The sequence below is a fragment of the Pelophylax lessonae genome (assembly GCF_965119305.1).
Source record: "Pelophylax lessonae genome assembly, chromosome: 8".
NCBI classification, from domain to species: domain Eukaryota; kingdom Metazoa; phylum Chordata; class Amphibia; order Anura; family Ranidae; genus Pelophylax; species Pelophylax lessonae.
The window spans coordinates 294,183,369-294,201,923 of NC_138775.1; the positions used below are offsets into that span (position 1 = coordinate 294,183,369).

Genomic DNA, 18,555 nt, shown 5'->3' on the forward strand with positions numbered 1-18,555 from the left:
ACACTTTTCCTATCTCTGAAATGACCCGGTTCAGGCCTAGTGATTGGCGGCTCAAGCCTGAGCAATGCATCCTGGGGAGCAAGAGGGGCAGAAAAACACTTGCTCTGGACTTCCCTTGAACGACTGGGTATTTCCAGGGTCTCTGATAGAGAAAAAATGCAGGGAGAGTATGGCATCAATGGGTAAAGGGGGCTTCCCAGAAGAGAACCTGTCACTTTTGTCCTGCATTGGCAAGCACAGGTTCACTTTAAGGCATAATGACGTCATCTCGTGTGCCGGACATGTTGTGGAGGATAAAGCTAGAACAGAAATGCAAACACTTAGAGGGGAAGAAAAGCTTGCAGATACCCAAATATTATCATTTTGGTCAGGTTTACCTAACATTGGTCTGTGTATCAATAGGCATGTGACAGGAAGAGAATGTGTAAATTCCAGATGTGCCCGCTTTATTCCCAGACTCGGTGACTCACTGCTGCGGGTTTTCCAGTGGTATTGTTTATTGCTAGAAGGGAACATAATGGACATCGCTAAGTCCGACTGAGCAGCATGTGCACACGTGTTTATACATCGGGATAAGTGGAATTAATACAGTCACAAGTTTCACATGGGGAGTTAGAGGGGACCTGTACTCAAAGAAATAAGTGGGCTGCGATCCCTGACCTCTCCTCAAAATGATAGCTGCTTGGTCTGCTAGACTGATTCAATGACTTTATTAGTAACTTCAGGTTTTCCCCTTTCAGGATTCCCTTAAGTTTCCATAATCCCCTGCAGGAATTTTAAAAAGTTAGGGATGAGAGCACCACACTAGTCTGTGCAGTCTGGAAGAAGTTTTATTCCACAAGAAAACTATAAACTCCAACGTGTTTTGGGGCTAAGCACTCCCCCTTCATCAGGGCTTGTAGAGTGGTGGAATGAAGGGATACCGCCCTGGACTGTAATCTTAATGATAAAGTGGGTATGTAAAGATTGTATGGACTTCTGAAATGAGCAGCCTTACAGAAGAACTGTCAATTCTCCGAGCCAGCGAGGCTCCACTGCATCAAACAGTGCTGTCAATTTATCATGTTTTATGCAGTATACACTCACCGGCCACTTTATAAAGTACACCTTGCTAGTATGCAGTCATGTTAAAAAAGGAAGGAGCCATCCCCAAACTGTTCCCACAAAATTGTCCGGGACTTGCATGGGCACCAACCGGAAGTACTCTTCATGTAGAGTGTATATTAAGACTGCAAGTGACGGCGCACGCTGTGCTCCGATCCCAGCTGAAGCCTGATAAGGAGAAACGCGTCGGGTGGAGCAGCCACGCTGCCACGCCACGCCACGTGTTCCGCACTGCAGACGGTCACGTTCGGTACACTTGGAACCATTGTTAATGCTCAGTTCCTTCCACTTGCCGTGTAAGTGTGTTTCTTTTTGATAAAGTTTTTTAAAAGGATAATGCACTATTGCCACTTTATATCTTTTGTTATGGAGGAGCTACATTAGAGTACAGTATCGCCAGCCACATCGGTGAGTTGGATATGGTGGAGTGGAGAAACATTCAGCCCACACATTGAAGCCGCCTTTGGATACCTATACCTGGTACATCTGTATAAAAAACAGTGGTTCATGCCTACCCTCTACATACAGTGCCTTGCGAAAATATTCGGCCCCCTTGAACTTTGCAACCTTTTGCCACATTTCAGGCTTCAAACATAAAGATATAAAACTGTAATTTTTTTTGAAGGATCAACACAATCATGAAGTGGAACGAAATTTATTGGATTTTTCAAACTTTGTTAACAAATAAAAAACTGAAAAATTGGGCGTGCAAAATTATTCAGCCCCTTTACTTTCAGTGCAGCAAACTCTCTCCAGAAGTTCAGTGAGGATCTCTGAATGATCCAATGTTGACCTAAATGACTAATAGAATCCACCTGTGTGTAATCAAGTCTCTGTATAAATGCACCTGCACTGTGATAGTCTCAGAGGTCCGTTTAAAGCGCAGAGAGCATCATGAAGAACAAGGAACACACCAGGCAGGTCCGAGATACTGTTGTGAAGTTTAAAGCCGGATTTGTATACAAAAAGATTTCCCAAGCTTTAAACATCCCAAGGAGCACTGTGCAAGCGATAATATTGAAATGGGAGTATCAGACCACTGCAAATCTACAAAGACCTGGCCATTTCTCTAAACTTTCAGTTCATACAAGGAGAAGACTGATCAGAGATGCAGCCAAGAGGCCCATGATCACTCTGGATGAACTGCAGAGATCTACAGCTGAGGTGGGAGACTCTGTCCATAAGACAACAATCAGTTGTATACTGCCCAAATCTGGCCTTTATGGAAGAGTGGCAAAAAGAAAGTCATTTCTTAAAGATATCCATAAAAAGTGTTGTTTAAAGTTTGCCACAAGCCACCTGGGAGACACCAAACATGTGGAAGAAGGTGCGCTGGTCAGATGAAACCAAAATCAAACTTTTTGGCAACAATGCAAAACGTTATGTTTGGCGTAAAAGCAACACAGCTCATCACCCTGAACACACCATCCCCACTGTCAAACATGGTGGTGGCAGCATCATGGTTTGGGCCTGCTTTTCTTCAGCAGGGACAGGGAAGATGGGTAAAATTGATGGGAAGATGGATGGAGCCAAATACAAAACCATTCTGGAAGAAAACCTGATGGAGTCTGCAAAAGACCTGAGACTGGGACGGAGATTTCTCTTCCAACAAGACAATGATCCAAAACATAAAGCAAAATCTACAATGGAATGGTTCACAAATAAACATATCCAGGTGTTAGAATGGCCAAGTCAAAGTCCAGACCTGAATCCAATCGAGAATCTGTGTAAACAACTGAAAACTGCTGTTCACAAACGCTCTCCATCCAACCTCACTGAGCTCGAGCTGTTTTGCAAGGAGGAATGGGCAAAAATTTCAGTCTTTTGATGTGCAAAACTGATAGAGACATACCCCAAGCAACTTACAGCTGTAATCGCAGCAAAAGGTGGCGCTACAAAGTATTAACTTAAGGGGACTGAATAATTTTGCACGCCCAATTTTTCACTTTTTTATTTGTTAAAAAAGTTTGAAATATCCAATAAATTTCGTTCCACTTCATGAGTGTTTCCCACTTGTTGATTCTTCACAAAAAATTACAGTTTTATATCTTTATGTTTGAAGCCTGAAATGTTGCAAAAGGTCACAAAGTTCAAGGGGGCCGAATACTTTTGCAAGGCACTGTACTTCTGGTAAGAAGTTTGCACTACCACCGAGGTGTCACCTCACTTGATTTCATTTGTTCACGTGTGGAAAGTGCCTATTCACCAATAAGGCTCACTTTTTAGTGTTATCTGGTAAGAGGCTATTTCTTCTATTTCACCTTCCCATATCGGTCTAAGACACATGTGTCAAACACAAGGTCCGGGGGCCAAATCCGGCCCTCCAGGCCATTTCATGTGGCTCTCACATCTCTACTGCAGCTGCAGAGGAGCTCCAGCCCTCCTCTGGTCCTCTTCCAGATCCTGTACTTTCTGCTTTCCAGCATTGCCTCCAGCTTCTTCCCGGCAGCAGCACAAGGCAATGGGGGTGCACTGTGATGTAAGGGAGGGTGGGGGACTTAACTTCTGACGGTGGAGTGGCTCTTGACGTCTTATGTAAGGGTAGGGAATGCTCTGGACATCTAGTCTTACAGATACAACCGGCCCTTTTCAGGGCAATCATAATGTTGATGCGGCCCATGATTAAATTGAGTTTGACACCCCTGGTCTAAGATTGGCAAGATTGAAGATCCACTATTGATGGAAGCTTGGTCTTTGGCTATTTCAGATTATCTGGATCAATTGGAGGACTTTATATTCTTTCACAACTGTTAAAGATTGTTTTTTTTTTCATAAAGAACTTTCACATATGGTTTTTAACACTGTATGATGATCACTATAGTATTTGGGACAACCCAGATGTTACATGTTTACAATTTATGATTGTGTTGAGCGCACTATATCTTTTATCACAATAATATTTTATGACCAGCATGTGTCATTGACTCCATATCCCACTTTGATAGATGTCAGAAATTGAAAATACCCCCACTCAGGGCAACTAAACCAACATTTTGTTAGTACTGGCCTGGCTGGGGGAATATGCCTTCTGCACCCCCAGCCCACTTCTCCCCTGGTAAGAAGCAGTGTTGGGGGTAACGAGTTACAATGTAACGCGTTACTTTAACTATGTAACTTTTTTTGGTAACGTAGTACGCGTTACATTCGTAACATTTGTAATTGCATTACTTTACTCGGCTTGAGTAACGCGCTTTCCTGCGTTACCCAAGCCGTTGACATCTCGCGCGGGCCGAGGAGGAGGCGGGAGGATGGACTCGAGGAGACGCGGGGGATCGTGTGGCCGAGGAGGAGGCGGGAGGACGGACTCGAGGAGACGCGGGGGATCGTGTGGCCGAGGAGGAGGCGGGAGGACGGACTCGAGGAGAGCGGGGGATCGTGTGGCCGAGGAGGACTGAGGAGAAGGCGCCCCGCCACTGCAGGTAAGTGCACTGGTCTCTCTAGCGTGGTCACTCTGGCATTGAAAGGGGGCACGCTGTGGTCAATCTGGGCGCACGCTGTGGTCAATCTGGGGGCACGCTGTGGTCACTCTGGGGGCACGCTGTGGTCACTCTGGGGGCACACTGTGGTCACTCTGGGGGCACACTGTGGTCACTCTGGAGGCACACTGTGGTCACTCTGGGGGCACACTGTGGTCACTCTGGCATTGAAAGGAGGCACGCTGTGGTCACTCTGGCATTGAAAGGGGGCACACTGTGGTCACTCTGGCATTGAAAGGGGGCGCGCTGTGGTCAATCTGGAATTGAAAGGGGGCATGCTGTGGTCATATATATATATATATATATATATATATATATATATATATAAATATTGTATTGTTTTTTTGTGCACTACAAATAAATATGCGCATTGCAATTTGTTCATAATTTTTTTCAAAAGTAAAGTAATAAGTAGTGAAGTTACTTTTCAAATGCAGTAACTAGTAAAGTAATCGCATTACAATTTACAGAAGTAACTAGTTACATTTTTTGAGTAACTACCCAAACACTGGTAAGAAGTGTCCTACATTTTTGTGAAACTATGAACAAACTTACAAAGTTGACCTTGATTTCTAGGCCCAGTAATTGCACCGTAATCCTTCTTCCTCAATTCTATAGTGGATCGGCATGAATCAGCATTGTTCAAGTCTAGGACAGCAGTTCACACAGCAGCTGGAACCAGCAATAACACTGACCAGCAAAGGTCACCGCGGACCAGTGCAGGAATGTGGGAAACCTCCCTACAGACTCATCGCAGGGAAAATACCTCGCCTTTCATAGAAGCATGACAAATTAGGATTTGAAAAAATAGAAAAATGCCTAAACTAAACAGGGAACAAAAATGTTTACTAAACATTGGAGATGGAAGAAAGCATGGGATTTGTAGTTGGGTACGCCCAGGCCTTGCACCATGTTGGCTTCCTTTCCACATATTTCGGAGCTTGGAGTGTATTCACCGTTTGTCTTACGGCAGCAGACAAATACATCTTAGTTATCGAGATTTACGTGCGGTACAAAAAAAACAAAAAAGTGCCAGTAAAATGTAAAATTCTAAAATAAGAGAAGGGATGTTCTGCAAGTCTACTGGATGAAAGGGTCCTTCCTATGGTCTGGTTTGCTTGATATGAATAAAACAGAACTGAGTTTCAGTATTCTGTTTTGGACATTGGTTCTTTTCTATAGTGATCCCTGTTGGGTGTTCTTAGGGTCGGTCCATGCATGCTAGCTTATAAAAAACGCCACTGCTTTTGGCAGATAAAAACGCTAATCTTGAGCATTTTTATGTACTAGCGTGTAGCAGCGTTTAGGAGCATTTAGCGTATTTTTCTGCCAGAAAACTGCAAAAAAAGTTTTTTATTTTCTGCATTTAAGCGCTGAGCTTAACCACTTTAAGACTGGAAGGATTTGCCCTATTTTGCGATTCGGCACTGCGTTAATTTAACGGACAATTGCACGGTCGTGCAACGCTGTACCCAAATGAAATCGATGTCCTTTTTTTCCCACAAACAGAGCTTTCTTTTGGTGGTATTTGATCACCTGTGCGATTTTTATTTTTTTGCGTTATAAACAAAAAAACAGCGACAATTCTGGAAAAAAAAAAACAATATTTTTCACATTCTGCTATATGACATTCTCAAAAAAAAAAATTAAAAATCTAAATTTTTTAACATTTTAGGCCAATTTGTTTTCTGCTACATATGTTTGGTAAAAAAAATTGCAATAATCCTATTTTCATTGGTTTGCGCAAACGTTATCGCGTCTACTAACTACAGGAAAGATTTATGTCATTTTTATTGTTTTTTTTTTTTACTAGTAATGGCGGTGATCTGCGATTTTTTTGCGGGACTGCGACATTGCGGCAGAGAGATCGGACCCCTGACTGACATTTTTGACACTTTTGGGGGTACCAGTTACATTACTACAGTAATCAGTGCTAAAAATATGCACTATTTCTGTAATAATGACACTGGCAGGGAAGGGGTTAACACTTTGGGTGATCAAGGGGTTAAGTGTGAGCCTAGGGGAGTGATTCTAACTGTAGGGGGGCGTGGCTTGTCAAATGATCACAGAGACATGCGATCCTATATGGAAGGATCACAGGGGCTCTGTGTTTACAACAGCTGATTGTTCTTCTTTCTCAGCGGGGAGCGATCGCGGGTGTCAGGCGGCAATCGGAGCCGCCTGACACGCGCATCGGCTTCCCCGCTGATGATCGGGGGCATGAACGTGCCGCCGGTGGCGCGCGCTCACCCCCTAGCTGCCCCCAGGCGAGCGACCTAGATCTACGTCGTTTTGCCTGTACGAGCCAGCCTGCCGCAGTAAATATACAGTAAGCGGTTCGGAAGTGGTTAAAATATGCTTCTAAACGACCTAATGTGCATGGACACATAGGATAACATTGATTGTTTCTACTGGCAAAAAGGTAAACTCCTCTAGGAGCAGTATTATTTTAGGGAAGTGTGCATGGACCCTTAAAGGAGAAGTACAGCCAAAGCTCTTTTGGCTATACTCCTCCTGTGGATCACAGGAGTGCTGTTCATTCTGCACTCATGTGACCCATCTGCGACTCCCTCTCTCTGCTATAGGTACTCAGTTTTTTTATGCCTAGTCAGGAGTAAGGACCTGGTTCCTTGCTGGGATCTCTGGTCCTGGCAATTTTTTTATTTTTTTTAGATAGAATTTTTTTTTCTTGTGGATTTTTTCCTGTGGGATCTACTATCAACTGCCCGGACTGAGCGACGGGCTGGATAATCTAGATCCAGTGGTCACCCCAGTCTGGCCAGCCAGCGAGGATGGCCGCGACATAGCCACACCGGACAGAGGCTGGCCTGTGAGTTAAATGTCTTGCGAGGTCCCATACGACCGGGTCTCGGCCCAAGTCACAGCGTTCCTCCTGGCCGACAGTCTCCCCATTTCATTTCATCCATTTCAATGGAGCGGAGGTTCTGTCTGGAGCGGTGCCCTCTTGGTTCCTAGTATGGTAAGTAACTGTCCCCCCTCTGGAGTGGATGTGGGCCTCTCCATGGGACGTTCAGACCCCTGGGTTCCTCTCCTTCCCTTTTGGCACCCCCCTCATCTGTCAGGTGGTCCCTGTGGGCCATCTCGCTCCTCTCCACTGGGGCTGTGGGGTGGCCTGGTTCATCGCCTAGGGTGGGGGCAGGGTGCTGTGCTGGCAAAAGGAGGCGGAGGGCTGCGCCGCCGGCGACCGGGCAATAGACTTTGGAGGATGCTGTACCTGGTGGGGGCTTCTGCCAGGCCCCCCCCCCCCCCCATTCTATCTGTGCTGTTTTCTGAGGCCTAGTGATCCCTCCTGGGTCCCTGGGAGGCTCGTGGGGCCACCATTTTCTTGTAGCCTGTGTGCTTAATGCACAGCGGCCATGCTTGTGTAGTCTGGCGGCCAATTTTCGGTGGTTTGCAATTGAAAATAGTGGCGGCCATGACAGTGGTGGGATTCCCTCCTCATCTCCTGGTACTGACTCCTGGATCTTTTCGTTTCCTGATTTTTGTTCGTGCAGTGCAGATTCTCCTGGTAGCTGCAGTTTCTGGTTTCTGCAGGGCGGTGAGTCTGGTAGGATCCTCTCCCTCTCTACTGAGGATTGATTGGTGCTCTGTGGCTGGCAACCGGGTGGGCTGCCAGAGCAGTGGAGGTTGTCCCTTAGCAGTGTTTCTGGTGATTCATGGAGTCTTTGGAGCACATCTCCTCACTTGATCCCCTCTCTGGGGCTGCAGGGCCTTCCGGGTCCTATCCTTCCATTCGATGCACTGACAGCGGTCCTGGAGTCCTTGGTGTCCCGGGTGGAGGTGGCTTTTGGGCAACAGGCTGGCAAAAAGCGCCCTCCCGCCTTCCCCTGCCTCATCTGTCTCATCAGATCCTGAATCAGATTTGGCCGCCGTGGACGTAGGTCACCCTGCTGGGTCTGCGACCACGCGCCCTACATCCTCAGATAGTGAGGAGGATTCCTCCACTTCTGCAACCGCGCAGCTGGGTCCCTCAATAAATATCAGAGAGATGGATTTTATTGTAAGTCAAAAAAATCCCATTATTCTAGCCCTATTCTTAATGAATACAATACCGATTATTGACTGTCCATTCTTAACTGAAACATAGTGAACTGTGTTTCCTATGCTCAAGATTGTAAATAAACCGGAAACGCTGCACAGAACAATTCCAGTCCATTCATTCTGTGCAGCTGAGGCTGCAGCGATGGATATTGAGGGCTGTGTCCTCAGTCTCCTTTCTCTGTCTCAAAGGCGGAACATCAGAGGTCTGTTTAGACCCATAAACTGAAAAAAAAAAGCGTAAAAATAGTACAAGATAAAATTGAAAAAAAAAATAAAGACAATAATAAATTAATATTAATTAAAAAAAACGAATAAAAATAAAATAACAAAAATGAAAAACTACCCCTAAACCAGGCTTCTAAAAAATGTTAAAATAATAAAAGATAAAATTGTAAAAAAAGAAACATTAATATTAAAATGGTAAAAAATAATAAAAATAAAATAACAAAAATGGAAAACAACTGACACCAGTGATGGAACTACCAGGGTTGCAAAGGTTGCACTTGTGACCAGCCCTTCCATTCTGCCATTGTGGGGGGGGGGGGCACTGCAGATCATATGAAAGGGTCCTGCTGTGGGACCATAATAAAGGGCCCTGTGACAGGAGTAAAGGGCCCCCGGGATCCGTAGGAAGGGACCTGGCTAGAGGTCAGGGGGGCCCTGAAGGTTCTAGTTACACTTTTGGTTCTGTGCAGCTGAGGCTGCAGTGATAGAGATTGAGGGCTGTGTCTTCAGTGTCCTTTTTCTGTCTCAAAGGGGGAATATCCGACATTTGTTTAGACCCCTAAACAAATGTAAAAGAAAAAAAAATGGTAAAAAAATAATGAAAATAAAATAACAAAAATGAAAAACTACTAACACCAGTGGTGAAACTACCAGAGTTGCAAAGGTTTTACTTGCGACCGTGGCGTTCTGCCACCGTAGGGGGGGGGGGGCACTGCAGATTATATAAAAGGGTCTCACTGCAGAACGATAATGAAGGGCCCCTGTAACAGGAGCAAAGGGCTCTGGGATCAGTAGGAGGGACCCTGGCTCGGGGTCAGGGAGGCCCTGAAGGTTCTAGTTATACCATTGGTTGTAGAACTGCAGTTGAAGTCCTCCTTTGGCCGGCCATTGGCCTCTCATAAGCTCTTTATTCTGGACAAAGTTTGGAAAGAACATGTGAGAAGAGCTAAGATGGAAAGGAAAAGAAGAGCATGGATGGAACGTGGATGACATGGAAGAAGATGGGACAGTAGCGTCTTGTGGGATCAGATGTATCATCATTGGCTTCAAAATTATTACTGCAAGAACTGGAACCCAGAAAGCTTTTATGGGTACCAGTTTTACTTTCTGATGTGCCCTGAACCAATTTGCTGGAAAAGTCATAAGATTCCTGGTAAACCCGTTATGAGCACACGCTGGAACTCCGTATAACACCCCAACACGTTATGACTACAAAGAATTACACGCAGAGGCAACCATTGAGCGGCACACATGTAAACATTACTTAACAATGATTTCCGGGCGCCGGGCTGATGTGTTTTTCTTCTTGAAAATAAGTGAATTCTTAACATTTCACCGTTCTTATCACCGGTCACTTTTATTTCCTCCATCGTGTTTTTGTAATTTTTAGTACTCCTTTGTTGGCCTTGATATCCTCATATGACGCAAAATCTGCGAAAGACTGTTATTAAAGTGCCTTTTTTTTTATTGACCTTGTGTCTCTTATTCAACATATTATCTGATTGTATAACCTGGTAAAGCAAAGATAACCTGTCATTATCTCACACACCGTGATGAAATGGTCTCTCCAAGAATAAAGGTGACTCAGATGCTGATTCAGAGTTTGGATTTAGATAACCGTTGACGTATTGGGGAAATTACTGGTTGTTGGTGGATCAGATTTTTCCTCTTTATTTTTCTGGTTGGCAGATGACTATTGGTGTTTGGCACGCTTCACAAGCTGTGGGTTTTCCCGTATTCTAGGTGGAAATGTCCAAAGGATTTTATGTTAGCGGTGACACCAGACCACTAACACTTTGTGAGTGTTGTCTGCCCAGCACATGCCTCCTGCATCACCCCATACCCAAATCTACAAAGGTTATATAACCCCCTAAAATAATTTGAGGATTGCTACAAGCCATTGAAGACTAAATCTGGACAAACAGAGGCATTTTCTGTAGTGCAGCAAAAATGTGTTAATTCTTTAATCACCTTCACTCCGGAAGGTAAAAAATCTATTACTCCCCCCCCCCCCCCCTGTCAGAGCAGAGATATTATAGAGTATGGGGAAACTGCGCTAAACCCTAGCGTGGAGGGCGTTGGAATCCTACCACATTTGTTTGTTTTGTGACAATAAAATGTGCAAAAAATGGGAATATAGTGGTACTCAGGTGTTGCTACCTTGTGCCTTACAGTAAAAGAATATGTATATAAATATGGATAGCATAAATTATTAGCTAATAAAGTGCAAAGTGGAGTACATCAGCTAAAGTGCTTAAATATGATCACAAGGTAAACAAAGTCCATATTAGTGCAAATAATAAATAGTGCATAAAGTCCTTCTGTGCAAATAAAAGGTGCTAGTGCTTTTCACATATGCAGTAGTGGTGTGACCCTCCACTTCACCTTCAGGTGGTAAATGGTAAGATGGCCCACTTAACAGATTGTCATGGACTTGCAATAGAGCTTGGCGAGCTTACCTTCATGTCAAGGGACCTTCATGTTTGTATTAGAGGTCAGAGTGCATTTCTGGTTCCTTTTTATCACCTCTACTTCCTGTTCCTGCCCCGCCCAGGTCATCACAGGAAGTCTATATTAACCAGTGCACTGCAGGTCTGCTTTGCTGTTCAACAGTGTTTGTTTCCTGTTTGCTGTGTGCTTGAACTACTCTTCTGTGTACCGACTCTGGCTTGTCTCTGACTATTCCTGTTTGCCTGTTACCCTGACCTTTGGCCTGTCCCTTGACTACCCTTGTCTGCCTGTTACCCCAACCTCGGCTTACCCATCACCATTCTGTGTGTCCTGAGTGGCTGCTTCCCTTCTCTCCCTACGAAGCGTGACCTGGGGGACCCCAGGGGCCGCGACCTGGGCCCAGCTGCAGCCAAGTCCATCCTCACCACTAGAGGCTCTGGTGAACACCTGCTGGGTCTTAGACTCCACGCCCTGGGGAATCTTGGGCTCCCGTTCCGGTCCATCCGCAGCAGTCTGCTATTGGGTTCACTACCTTGCGCTGCGCCCCTGCCTCCAACAGGGTGCAGTTGTCACCTGGCCACAGGTGACCTGACACAGATCCAGTGGATTCCTGTTGGCATACGCCAACATAAATCAGTACAGGCTTAGGTGTTTATTCTCAAGTTGGTTCCGGTTTCCTGGGGGTACATGAGGTACACAGGGGTCCATGGCTTGCTCTTGTATGCACTCAGGATGTGAGAAAAGAAAGAAGGCTCCTCATGGTGCAGACGGTATTAAAAAGGTTTCCTCTTTATTCAAAAAACTTCAAACGCAATCACAATAAAAAAAGCAAAAACTGGTGCCCTTAATGAATGTCCTTGCAGACTCGATGCCTCGCGGCTATCCTTAGTGCAGTGATTCTGCACAGAACGGCCGCCCTGTAGCAGTACATCTGCTATGGGGCGGTTGGGAAGTGGTTAAATGATCACCATTTATTTATACTTATCTTTATGAAATATATAAAATCTATTTGCTGTGGGGGGGGGGGGACATTAGAGCGTAAGCTCTTCTGGTACAGAGACTGATGTGACTGGCTCGGTGATATCTGTACAGCACTGCGGTATATGTCAGAGCTATATAAATGTATAATAATAATAGTGTGTGACTGTGGTAGGGCATTAGAGTGTAAGCTCCTCTCGTGCAGAGACGGATGGGGTAATTATTATAATAACAAGGTTACAGTTTTTGGTTTCGGCTTTGAAAATGAACCATACGCCCAGATTAATTCACTTTTATTCCTTTGCTGCATTCTAATTTTTGCCTCCACATGGATGTCATAGAGATGGTGAGTCAGGGTCTGACATGCTGATCCTTGCACTCCCGGCGTCCACAATGAGGTGACACTGCCCACATCTGCGTCTTCTGTGTCATACTTCTACGTGGAAGAGCGTGTTCTATGTTATAGCAACAGGGAATGCCTGCCTTAAAAATGATTCCTAATTGTTATTTCGCTAATTACCCGGCTTAGATCCCTTAATGGCTTTGCACAGACCCGTGACTGTATTGACTTATGCAATGCTGGGCATATTTAGGTAAATTCCTGTTTGTTTAAGCACCAAAACCATCTCATTATTGTATAGTATTTGCTGAATTACTAATACTGGATGACTCTTTTGTTATATAATGCACTTAGGCCTCAGTCTGCTCAAGGGTGGTAAACCTTTGTAAAAGAAAAATTTGTAGAATGATCCGACTTAACCACTTAAGGACCGCCCTCCGCAGTTTTACATCGGTAATTTGACGTTAAATACCAGGGTTATAGCAGCAAATAGCTGCCATAACCCTGGTATTTTTTTAAACGGCGGGCCGTCCTCTTTCACATAAAGGTGGTCCCAGCGGCGGATTCGCCACGGGATCACCTTTATGGGCGGCGGGAGAGGTGCCCCCCCCCCCTCTCGCTGCTTCCCCGTCGTTTTCCCCGCTTACTGGACCCGTCGGTGGCGGGGAAAACGATCCGGTCCGCTATTCTCTCTGGCAGGAAGTCGAGTAAGGGCAAGATGGCCTTCATTCCACTCTATGGCCTTGGAGGACTGGAGCGACGTCATACATCACTTCCTAGCAACGGTTTTAAAGAGCCCATTTATTTATTTTTTATAGTGTAGATGTGAGATGTGAGGTCTTTTTGACCCCAGATCTCACATTAACCACTTGCCGACCAGTCACGTTGACTGTACTGCGGCAAAGTGGCTCGTTATCGTCTGGCGACATAGACCTACGTCACCAGACATTCCCCTCCCTCGACAGCGCGCGCGCCGTCGGAGGCTCGCTCCCGCTGTATTCAGTTACAGCGGGAGTCGGGCCAGGGGAGGAGTGGCGGTGATCACCGCTGCTCTTCCCGATCGTCGGGGAATCGAGTGTGGAAATCCGCTCGCTTGTGTAAACAAATCGGGCAAATCTCCTAAGTGACAGGCGGGTCAGATTGCAGGGTTCAGCATAGCTGAACCTGTGATCTGTCCCTGTGTCACTCAGTCACCTCCCCCCACACACGTCAGTAAGCACCAGGCATACATTAACCCCTCCCTCTCCAATAAAAATTAACCCCTTCCCTACAAGTGTCATTTTTACAGTAACAGTGCATATGTATAGCACTGATTACTGTAGTAATGTCACTGGTACCCCCAAAAGTGTCAAAAATGTCAATCAAGGGTCCGATCTGTCCGCCGCAATGTCGCAGTCCCGCAAAACAAAATCGCAGATCGCCGCCATTACTCGTTAAAAAAAAAAAAACACCAAAAATGACAGAAATCTTTCCCTTAGTTAGTAAACGCAATAACTTTTGCGCAAACCAATTAAAATACTCTTATTGCGATTTTTTTTTACCAAAAATATGTAGCAGAAAACAAATTGGCCTAAAATGATAAAAAAAATTTGATTTTTACATTGTTTTGGGGGGAATTTCATATGAAAAAATTTGAAAAATATTGTTCTTTTTTTGTTTATAGCGCAAAAAGTAAAAATCGCAGAGGTGATCAAATACCACCAAAAGAAAGCTCTGTTTGTGGGAAAAAAAGGACGTAAATTCCGTTTAGGTACGGCGTTGCATGACCGCGCAATTGTCAGTTAAATTTGCACAGTGCCGAATCGCAAAAAATGGCCTGGACGTAAGACAGCAAAATCCTCCGGTGGTAAAGTGGTTAAAGAGGACCTGTCCTGCTTATTTCTATTTCAAGGGATGTTTACATTCCTGTAATAGGAATAAAAGTGATCAAAAACCTATTTTTTTAAATAAATAAATTAAAGCGCCCAGTCCCTGTTAGCTCACGCTATGAAGCAAACACATATGCAAGTCGCGTCCACATATGTAAACTGTGTTCAAACCACACAGGTGAGGTATCGCCGCGATCGTTAGAGCGAGAGCAATAATTCTATCCCTAGACCTCGTCTGTATCTCTAAACTGGTAACCTGTAGAAATTTGTAAAGTGTCGCCTATGGGGATTTTTAAGTACCAATGTTTGTCGCCATTCCATGAGCGTGTGCAATTTCGAAGCATGATATGTTGGGTATCTATTTACTCAGTGTAACATTATCTTTAACATTCTAGAAAACAAATTGGGCTAATTTTACTGTTTTCTTATTTTTTAATTAAAAAAGTTAATTTTTTCCAAAAAAATTACGTTTGTAAGACTGCTGCTGTGATAAAAAATACTGCAACGATCTCCATTTTATTCTCTAGGTTCTGTGCTAAATAATATATATATATATATATATATATATATATATATATATATATATACATATAATGTTTGAGAGTTCTAAGTAATTTCTAGCAAAAAAACAAAAAAATGGATTTTAACTTGTAAGCAACAAAAACAGAAAAAGGACCGGTCCAAAAGTGGTTAAAAAAATGCATTTAATTTAATTAAATGAAAAGGCTATCTATGGCCCATTGGCATATCTAGAATAGATTTGTCAGTCTCTTGAGTCAATATATTTAAAAAAAAAAAAATTGCCATGGAAGTACCTTTATTTCCTTTATTTATGTTCACATGACTGCTAACCCTCTGGGTAGAAAACAGAACAAACCCCTGAAGTCTGATTTTAGAGGCAAATTGGACCACAACAAATTATGAAAAATCTATATTTTATTGTACATAGAAAACATAAAAAGATTTTTCCACATGAATAGACACAATTAAAAACATATATTCACGTCTGAACAAAGTTCGGCCCAACATGGCCAGTTTTCTGGAAATTTTCATTATGTAGTGATGGATAAGTGAGCCCCTGTGCGTCAACACGTTTCACAGATTTGCTTCTTCAGGACACACAGAGGGATAAAACAGGCCTTGAGTAAGAAAACCCCCCGGCTAAAAGGGATAATATAGCGCTTGCTAAAAAAATGCAAATATGTAAAATATCAATCTAAAACCATAAATAATAATATATACGTCCCTAAAACGCACAGTAAGACATTACATGAATATAAAATTAATAACAATAGTGCCAAGTGAAGTCCATATAAGTGCAATAGTGACTATATAATAGTGACTATATATTAAAAGTCCAAAGAAAGTGCCAGGAAAAAAAAGTGCGAGTGCTTGAGGCTGAATCCTCCAGTGATCCAGGAACTCCAATCACAAAGGTGACATTCAAAGGAGATATAGGATGTACACTCACCAGATGTAATGGGTCTCAAGTGTCATATGACAAAGAGACCAATATTGCTTAATGACCATCCAGGTCAGGGATAGGTGACTGCCAGGCTCAAATCCTCCAAGACAGGGATTCTCCTGATGTATATATCGGGTTCCCTAGGTCCTCCAATTTAAATAGGAAGAGGAAAGAAAGAGGCTCCGGATGGTGCAATACCGTTAACAAGTATTGTTTATTGAATAAAAGTAGCCAAACATGGATGAAATAGCTTAAAAATAGCTGCTAGCTGTCCTCCGGTAACTGCCTGTAGCGTGGAGAGCGGTTTGCGTTCCAAACTCGACTTCCGGGTTGACGGCGTGCGTTAACAGGCCTTACTTTCTTGTCTTGATGTGAGCATGCATACATACTAGTGATCGACCGATATCGGATTTTCGTTGCCGATACCGATATTTTGGCCATTGAATATCGATATTGGCTGATATTTTTGTACATTTTTATTTTTTTATTTTTACACTTGAAAGGAACTGTTGTGGAGGTATCTGGGGATCTAAAAGACCCTCAAACCCCTCCACTGCAATTAAAAGCATTCAAAACAGCAAAGTTTGGCTGTTTTGAATGCTGTAATTTTTTTTTATCCGAGTACCCGGAAGTGATGTCATGACATCACTTCCGGGTTTTTACATGGAGACTCGATCAGAGCCGAATGCGGCTTTGATCGGGTCTTCCCTTCGGCGGCCGCGCAGGTAGGATGCCCGGGTCTCCCGGTGGGACGGGAGACCCGGATGAGCCGCGGAAGGCGGCAGGAGACGTCCCCTCCCGCTCTTTGTAATGACAGCAAAGCGGGTTCTCAGCCCCATCGGTTGTCATTACAAAACAGCTGACCGTCGGCTATGGACACCGGTACCGGGGTGATGCCTCTAGCTTAAGGCATCACTCCGGTACAAGCACTTTCCTGAAATATCGGCAATATCTGTAACCTTCGGGCCGATTCCGATATATCGGGGAAAGTGCATATCGGCTTTGCCGATAATCTGTCGTTCCCTAATACATACCGAGTTTCCCCTGAGTGGGCATCAGGGCGACAGGACAAGTCAAGCAGTCTGACCCCGACGTAGGCTAATATACTCAAAACGTTGATCATGAGACGGTGTATGCTTGAAAAACTCCCATGGACTCAGGGGGCCCAAAACCAGAAGAAGATTGATAGCTGCACAAGGTAAGGTATATATATTTATTTATTTAGGCAGCAAATGATCGATGGGACCACTGCTAAACTGAAATGGCTGAGCACCCATTGGGGAGCAATTTATAATACATGCCTGAGTGCAGGACTAAGTATAGAGAGAGGGGTAAAGCGGTTTTGCCTGACCAGAAAATATTGCAACGATCTCCATTTTATTCTCTAGGGTCTCTGCTAAAAAAAATATATATATAATGTTTGGGGGTTCTAAGTAATTTTCTAGCAAAAAACAAACAAACTGATTTTAACTTGTAAACAACAAGTGTCAGAAATAGGCCCGGTCCTTAACCGCTTTTCGACCGCCCGCTCCAGCCGCTCCTGCGCGGACCGACATAGCTATACATCAGTCGCAAGCAGGAGGCTAGGGGGGCAAGCCCGCGCTGCTAGCGATGCGCTCCCGTCCCCGCTCGTCAGCGGGGAAGCCGATGCAGTGTGCAGGCAGCTCCGATTGCCGTCTGACACCCGCGATCGCTCCACGCTGAGAGAGAAGGACGGTCGGCTGTTGTAAACACAGCTGACCGTTCTTCTCCCTGGAATGATCACAGAGCCCCTGTGATCCTTCTATATAGGAACACAGGTCTCTGTGGTCATTTCAGAAGCCACACCCTCAGAGTTATAATCACTCCCCTAGGCTTACATTTAACCCATTGATCACCCTCACGGTTAACCCCTTCCCTGCCAGTGTCATTATTACAGTTGTTTTTTTTTTTGTTGTTGTTGTTGTTGTTGTATATGAATTATATGAGTATTGTGAGTTTTGTTTGGGGTTTTTTTTTTTTTTTTTTTCTCTTCTTTATGTATGTATTGATTATTAATCAATAAAAAATTTAAGTGTCAAAAAAAATAGTACAGTGACAGTGCATAGTTTTAGCACTGATTACTGTAGTAATGTCACTGGTCCCCCCAAAAATGTCAGTTAGGGGTCCGATCTGTCCGCCGCAATGTCGCAGTCCCGCTAAAAATTGCAGATTGCCGCATTACTAGTAAAAAAAAAACAATAAAAATGACATAAATCTTTCCCGTAGTTTGTAGACGCAATAACATTTGCGAAAACCAATCAAAATACACTTATTGCGATTTTTTTTTTTTTTACCAAAAATATGTAGCAGAAATCAAATTGGCCTAAAATGTTAAACAATTTAGATTTTTACATTTTTTTTGGGGGGAATGTTATATAGCAGAATGTGAAAAATATTGTTTTTTTTTTTTTTTTTTTCAAAATTGTCGCTCTTTTTTTGTTTATAACACAAGAAATAAAAATCGCAGAGGTGATCAAATACCACCAGAAGAAAGCTCTGTTTGTGGGGAAAAAAGGACGTCAATTTTATTTGGGTACAGCATCGCACGACCGCGCAATTGTCCGT

At 43.9% G+C, this 18,555-nt stretch overlaps 1 protein-coding gene across 5 annotated transcripts in view; it reads left to right on the plus strand.

Annotated features, from left to right (window-relative positions):
• The window catches only part of ST3GAL3 (ST3 beta-galactoside alpha-2,3-sialyltransferase 3), a 742,392-nt gene that overhangs the window by 542,307 nt on the left and 181,530 nt on the right, over positions 1 to 18,555 (plus strand). The window lies entirely within an intron of this gene.